The sequence below is a fragment of the Bos indicus genome, chromosome 11, assembly GCF_029378745.1.
Source record: "Bos indicus isolate NIAB-ARS_2022 breed Sahiwal x Tharparkar chromosome 11, NIAB-ARS_B.indTharparkar_mat_pri_1.0, whole genome shotgun sequence".
In the NCBI taxonomy this organism is placed as follows: domain Eukaryota; kingdom Metazoa; phylum Chordata; class Mammalia; order Artiodactyla; family Bovidae; genus Bos; species Bos indicus.
Window position 1 is genome coordinate 29,692,553 of NC_091770.1, and position 7,987 is coordinate 29,700,539.

General features: G+C 44.2%; 1 non-coding gene across 1 annotated transcript; it reads right to left on the minus strand.

The window, feature by feature from the left end:
• Nucleotides 1-942: 942 nt before the first annotated feature.
• On the minus strand, nucleotides 943-1,015 carry TRNAG-UCC (transfer RNA glycine (anticodon UCC)). The gene has a single exon. It is a non-coding gene; the product is annotated as a tRNA-Gly (tRNA).
• Nucleotides 1,016-7,987: the final 6,972 nt, after the last annotated feature.

The window sequence follows — 7,987 nt, forward strand, 5'->3', positions numbered from 1 at the left end:
TCTCTTCTGCATTGTATTTCTCCTAGGAGAGAAGTGCCCTGGGATGTCACAAATCCCCCATCCCCCCAAATCTGGAACAGGCTGGGGGTGGAAGACCCTGAAGGGGAGTGGGTGTGTAGAAGGCCAATGTTCTTCTCTATTTTTGCTGTGAGAGTCACTGCAGTGTCTGAAGGAGGGAATGGGCAGGAGCAAGGGGGGAGGCTTGATGTGAGTGGTTGCTGTGAATTTTAATTCAATTCTGTCTGGCTGGCTTACTGAATCGATGTTGGGAAAACACAGCACTCTCCTGGGAGGAGAGGTGTTTGGTATAAATAGAAGGTATTATCATTGTGAGGCAACTGGGGGATGCCATGTGGCTCAGGCAGCTCAAGGCAGCTGTAAGAACCCCAGCGGTGGGCTGTGGGGCTGTCAGCCACCTGCTCTCATTTGCGTGTCCCGAGAGAAAGGGCCTTTCCTCCAGTCAGAGCTCACCCTCAGGGCGACCTCAGCAAACCCAGAGTCCTCTCTGAGCCCTTAACCCCTTCTCTGCTGGACACATTGGACCATGTCCATTCTCAGTGGGCATTTGATGGGACTGCACCCCTTGAGGATTTTGTGCCACATGGCTTCCTCATGCCCTGGGGGTATTCTCAGGCTCCCATCTTTCAAACCATCTGCATCTCTCCAGGCAGGACAAGTGAAGTGCTCTCCCCCGCAGCAGGCACGCATTGTTCAAAAATGGAATTACTCTTGATTGATTCATTAACTGTGGGTGGCAGTGCCAGGAGAGGGCATGTGAGCTGGAGACCCCGTGAATGGACTGTAACAAGGGATTACTGTTCTCCACTCAAAATCTTAGCAAGAGCTGTGCCTTCCCCTGACCCACCACCATGCTCTTTATTTTTATTTTTTAAACTACTTTATTTATTTTTTGGCCACACCTCACAGTATACAGGATCTCAGTTCCCTGTCCAGGGATTGAACCTGGGCCCCCTGCAGTGGAAGCTCAGAGTCTTAACCACTGGACCACCAGGGAACTCCCCATGCTCTTCATTTTTAAACAGCTTTATTGAGATATAATCTACACACCATACAGCTCATCCATTTATGTGTATAATTCAATGGTTTTAGTTTATCCACAGATATATACAGCTATCACCACAATTTTAGAACATTTTCAACACCCTCAAAAGAAACCCTGTATCCCTTAGCTATCACGCCCCTCACATCACCATGTCAGCACCCCAAGCAGCAACTCTTCTTCCTGTCTCTATAGACTTGCCCAATCTGGACATTTCATGTAACTGGAATCATATAATATGTGACTGGCTTCATAGTATGTTTTCAAGGCTCATCTATGTTGTGGTATGTGGTTCCTTTTTATGGCCAAATAACATTCCATTGTATGGATATATTATCTATTATTTACTAATTCATCAGTTGGACATTTGGGTTGTTTCTACCTTTTTATTAAGAACAGATATTTACATTTCTCTTGAGACTGTACTTAGAAATGGAATTGTGAGGTCACGTGGTACCTGTATGTTTAATCATTCAAGGAAATCCACCTTGTTCTTTTTTTTTTTTTTCCTCACCTTGTTCTTAACCATAATTGCCAAACGACTAATTGATTAACTGGGGCCCTAGGCAGTCATTCAACAAATACTTATTTAACTCTTCCACTGCTCCAAGCACTCTTCTGGAAGCTGGGGAGATAACACTATGAATAGAAGTCAGCCAGCTATGTAGCTTTACTGCTGTAAGGGCTTTGGCTTTTGCTTTAAATGGGATGCAAAGAACTTAAAGGTTTGTTTTTTCTCCAAAAATGTTTATTGAAATATAACTTACAAACATTGAACTGCACATGCATGAAAGGTATAATTTCATGAGGTCTAACGTGTATCTATCTATGAAACTATCAACACAAGACAGTGAGCATCATTCCCCAAAGTTTCCTTGTGCCCCTTTTTAATTTCTCCCTCCTACCTGTCTCTCTCTCTACCTACTTACTCCCAGGCAACCACTGATCAAACTACAGATTAGTTACATTTTCTAGAATTTGTGTTATTTTTAGTGTGCTTCTTTCACTTGACATAATTATTTTGAGGTTTACCTATATTGTTGCTTGTATTAATAATTCATTCCTTTATATCACTGAGTATTAGTCCATTATATGAATATAAAACAATTTGTTTTTCTATTCCCCAAATATCTATTTGGGGTGTTTACAGATTGGAGCTATTGTGAATAAGCTGCTATGAAGATTTGTGTATTTATCTTTGAATGGACATATGCTTTGGCTTCCCCAGAGTAAATATCTATGAGTAGAATATTTAACTTATAAGAAAATAACTATTTTCTAAGTTGATTGTATCACTTTACACTCCCACCAGCAGTATATGAGAGTTCCAGTTACTCCACGTCTTTTCCAACATTTGGCAGAATCAGTCTTTTAATTTTAGCCATTCTAATAATGTGTAGTGATATCTCATTGTGATTTTGATTTGCATTTCAAAATGACTAGTGTTGAGCATCTTTTCATGTATTTGCCATCTGTGTCTTCTTTGGAGAAGTCTCTGTTAAATCTTTTGCCAATTTTTAAAAAATGTGTTGCTTATATTATTATTATTGAATTTTGAGAGTTTATTATTTATATACTAGGTACAAGTCCTTTATCAGATTTATGATTTGCAAATATTTCCTCCCAACTTGTGGCTTATCTTTTCATTCTCTTAACAGTATCTTTCAAATAGAAATTCTTAATTTGGATGAAGTCTGATGCATGAGTTTCTTTCTCGGTTCATACTTTTGATAATACAAGAAAACTTGGCCTAACCCAAGGCCGCCAAGATTTTTCTCCTGTTTTCTTTTACAAATTTTACAGTTGTAGGCTTTACCTTTAAGGCTATGATTCATTTTGAGTTAGTTTCTGTATATGGCGAGGCATAGGAAGTTCATTTTTTGCATTTGGCCCTCCAGTTGGTTCAATGTGGTAGGTTTAAAAGGTTCCTTTCTCCTCTGCATTACCTTTGCATCTTTGCTGAAAATCACTTGTCCTTTTACTTGGATCTGTTTCTGGACTTTCTATTCTGTGTCATTGATCTATTTGTCTATCTTTATTTTCCTCCAGCTTTATTCTTTCTCGAAGTCCTTTTGGCTATTCCATGTAAATTTTAGAATCAGTTTGTTGATTCTACAAAAGAGCCTTTTAGGATTTTGATTGGGGGTTCATTGACTCTAGGGAACAATTTGGGGAGAATTGGTGTCTTAACAATACTAAGCCTTATGAGCCGTGACCAGAGTACTATATATCCCTCCATTTGTTCATATCTGTGATTGCTCTCAGCAGTGTTTTGCAGTTTTCAGTGTTCAGGTCTCTGCAGGGTAACTGTGCTCCCACATATCTTAACGTAGGATGGTCATCTACTAGGTGAGCTCCAGATCTGTAGCAATAGATGTGGCACCACTTGCTGGGAATAGAGGTGATTATGAATAAGTGGTATAAATGCCGACTTTCCCTGCCAGAGGGTGCCCTGTAGCTGCCACTTGGGGATTGACAAGCCCTTCTGGATGCCATCCTGCAGACCTGCTAGCCCAGCCCAAGTGCCTTGGAAATTTGTGCCCAATCCAGGCCTGGTAGCAGGATTGAGCCTCTTTTGCAGAAGGCCAGCTCCTTCCTCACACTCAGCTTTGTGCTTATCATTTCTGACCTGGGCTCATCATCTCAGATCTATGTGTGCCCCTTGAATCATTTTCCTGGACACCACGTTCTAAGTTTTTCAAGGAAAATGCCCACAGATGAGAAATAGCCAGACTGGTGCTATTAACGCCAGCAGCCATGACATAGTGATGTCAGGTGAGTCAGGAGTCCAGAAAAACTTCTCTAGGTCCTTCCCCTGGGTATTTCTTAGATTGGTCAGTTCCCACACTCATGCCCTATCCTTTAACCTCATAACAGGTTAAAGCAATAGTTGCCAGGCTGGTCTCCTGGCCTTTAGACTCTCAGCTCCACATCATTTCTGCATGGAATGGGCTAGATACATCCTCTTATGTCACCATAGCCATCATGTTGCTCAGCTGCTCAAGAACCATCCATGACTCCCCAGTGCCCTCAGAATAAGGTCCAAACTCCTTGACCTGATGTTCAAAGAAGCCCAGAATCTGGTCTTTCTCCATGTACCCCAAATAGTCTGTTCCAGCCAAACTAATCTCATTGGCCTCAGCATGCTTCCACCTCTAAGCCTTTACTCATGGGCGTCCTGTCCTGCCCTTTTCCCACGCATACCTGTCCGAATCTCACCTTTCAAATCCCAAATGAGTTGATTCCAATCCCATTTTTCTATGAGATGCTACTAACAGTTCCAGGTTTAATTAGGAGTTTTACTTTACAACTCTCTTTCACCTTCATTTGTTTTATTTAAAATAATTATTAGCTAATAATAAGAGCTTCCTTTTAATGAAGGAGGAGCCCTTGTATCTATGCCAGGCACCACACACACGTCACACACAATTTTACATTCTTTCCTTTGTTTATAAATATTTGTTTTCTTATAAAAAATTGTTTCTAACACACATCAAAGTCTGGACTTCCAACAGTCCTGGTTATAGAAGGTGACATGGGGGGAGATTCAGAGAGCCTGAGTGACTGGCCCAGGTCATACCGCAGGTGAGGCTTGTGGGTGAGATTGGAGTCCTGGCCTGTGTCCTTTCCACTCCCACACAAACTCCTACAGCCCTGGACACAAGCGAGCCCAACAGCCTCATGTTACAGAGGAAAGGGATTGAAGGCCAAGAGCTTTTTGCCTTCAAGGTCATGCAGGAAATCAATGGGACCTTCCATTAAAAAAAAAATTGTGATAAAGTACACATAACCAAAAAATGTACTATTTTAACCATTTTACAGTGGGCAATTCAGTGGCATTAAATACACTCCCAAAGTTGTGCAGCCAACATTACTCTTCAGTTCCAACTTATTTCATCACCCCAAAGGATACCCTGTACTCACTGAGAAGTCTCTCTCTCTTACCTGCTGCCCTCAGCTCCTCGTAGCCACTAATCTGCTTTCTGTTGCCTATTCTGAAAGTGAAAAAATGAAAGTATTAGTTGCACTGTTGTGTCCGACTCCTGCCAGGCTCCTTTGTCAATGGAATTCTCCAGGCATGACTACTGGAGTGGGTTGCCATTTCCTTCTCTGGGGCATCTTCCCAACCCAGGGATCGAACCCACACTGCAGGCAGATTCATTACCATCTGAACCACCTATTTTCTGAACACTATGTAAAAGTGGAATCATACGATTTTTGGCCTTTTATAACTAGCTTCTTGTCCCTGGGCCCTTTCATTTAATACTGCCATTTGAGACATATCATCTATGTTATAGTTTAAAATCATGTGTCGAATGGTTGTATCAAATAGTATGAGCCCTGAGTGGTGATACATAGTCTGGAGCCCAGGTTTTCTGATCCCTGGGCTGTGGCCAAAAAGAGGCACCTCTCTGCCTGCCCTCACGCTTGGAGTCTGGCTCACAGTCTTGCATTTCCTCTAATTCAGGAAGCCCCCCTTCTTGCTTTTCTCCCAGACCCTACTCCCACCCCAAACACACAACATCTGAAACAGAGCTGGGCAGCCTGGGCACACTCGTGCTGGTTGAATTACCTGCAGCTGGCAGAGTGTCTGACCTCCTCTGACACAAAGGGCCCAGCAGGCAGGGCTGGGGGTGCCTCCACCACTCAGCTGTGGTCTCCTCTCAGCCTTCTGCAGGTCAAGCCATCAGCACTAAGCCTGAGTACCTCCCCCCACGTCCTGCCCAGCGGGGTTGGGCTGGTGCCCTCTCCAGGGCTGTCTGCCCTGGACTGGTGTGTTTCCTGCCTATGCAGCACTCCCCAACAGCTTGAATTTTCTCCTCCTCCTTTGTGATTCTTCAACATGCACAAGACAAGCATCAGAGATAGATGTGAAGGCCAGTTAATTCTGAGTCAGGGGCTGATACTCGTACAGACACGGCTGGATACAGAATTAAATGACTGCCAAGGTCCTCTGCTGACTCAGCACTTGGAGGAGCAAGCGGTAAACCCTGGGGCCTTCTGGAGAGCTCTGCCTGCGCAAGCGTGATCTTCACTTTTTAGCTTTCCTACCCGGAAAGCAAGTCCCAGCCATTCTTCCCACCCTACCTGCTCACTAAGCCAGATAACGTATTGTTAAAAGGGATTTTCTGCTCTCCAGGGACCTCCCTCATCAAGTCCAATTTCCTCTCCCTACCTCTGGCACCTGAGTCCCACACTGGAGGGTCTTGGGTTTGGGGGCGGAGAGGGGAATAGGATCGCTAATAGAGGCAGTCTCCAACAGACTCTTTTACTGCTGCTTGTCTCTAATAGAGACAGTGCCAAGGGCTGACTGTGAGAGTGGTGAGCTGTAATCTCCAGTTACAAACACCATACTTGATATGCTGACCTGGCTTCCACCCAAATCCGCCAGCTTCCTCTTCAACCAGATTGTCCTCCCTAAGCCCTTCCTACATAGATGTTCCAGAGCCACCTCCGAATTTTGGTTTGAATGAGTACATTTGGCCTTTTCCTGCAAGGGAGACACAGGTCGCAGACCTATTGTAGTCGTTAGGTTTCTGCATCTCGGGCTCTGGGTGCGGATGTGAGGTAGGTCCTCGCCTATGTGCTCTGTGCCTGTGTGTACCTGGAAGCATGTGTGCAGTGAGCAGACACAGGCTGTCTCCACCCTCTGGCAGCTGTACAACTTTGCTTTGTGCAGTCAGCACTGCTTTGGGTTTAAGGAGGTATGTGGTTTATAGATCCCAAGTGCTGTGTGTGGCCAAGGTCTCCAATGCCCCAGCCTGTTCTAGAGGCTTTCCTAGGCCTGGATGGGCTGCTGGCAGTTTCCCCTCTTGCTGTCTTACCCCAAATGTGACCCAACTGAAGACTCAACAGCTTCTTTATTGGGCATTCCACTTGTTTCCAATTGTTAGGCTGTTATAAATGATGCTGCAAGGGTCATCTTTGTTCATTCTGTCTGTCACTGAAATGGCCTCAAAAGGAGCCAGACAAAGACAGGAGAGATGCTCAGAATCCAATTGGATTTAAATATATTCAAGAGGCGTGGCCCTGCCAGATTGGAAGAGCACAAAAAGAATTTAGAACAGCATTAAGCAGTCAATAGACAAGCTCTAATGGAGTGTGGAAGGAATGGGGGTAAGAGAGGGGGGTGAGTGAGGTTCGCAAACTGAAACCACACTTGATAATTAGGGAAGGTGTCACGCAGGGCACAGGCTGTGAGACCACCCTGTTTGGAGGGTGGTCTTAAACTGCAAAGTTTAAGCCGAGCTACAATATAGCGGGGCTACAATTGTCCCTACTGTCATGAGAAAAATCTCATGAGTCTATTGCTGCAGATCTCACCCCAACCAAAAATGTGGTCTGTGGGTGACTCTAGCCTGGCAAGAAAGTCACACCTAGTTGCCTGGAATGGTGACCCTGATCCCCTTCAAATGATAAAGGTATTGCTCCTTTAGTGAGTTGGAGGTTTTTTCACCCAGAGAAGGCTTAGAATTAGGTAGGAACATGAAAAAGTAATAAAAATCATGGTATTGCTGGGTTTTTTCTTATTAAATTTAGGAATAACCAATGTATATTTGGTTTTTAAAGTGTTTGTCACGAGTAATTGATAGATTAGCCCCATGACTCCATCTTTCCCTGTCCATCCCCCATGGTGGCTTAACACAGTGACAGTAATAATTTTGCTCTTTTCATTTAGGCAAAATTGCAGCCTGCCCAACTTCAAAGGGAAGAGAAAATAAAGCTCCACTTTTTCTTGGGCGGGGGGTGGGGTGGGGGTGTGGATTCCCTGATGGCTCAGATGGTAAAGAATCCCCTGCAATGCAAGAAATCCGGCAAGAAATCAGGTTCCATCCCTGGGTGAGGAAGAATCCTGGAGAAGGAAATGGTAACCCACTCCAGTATTCTTGCCTGGAGAATTCCATAGACAGAAGAACCTGGTTCGCT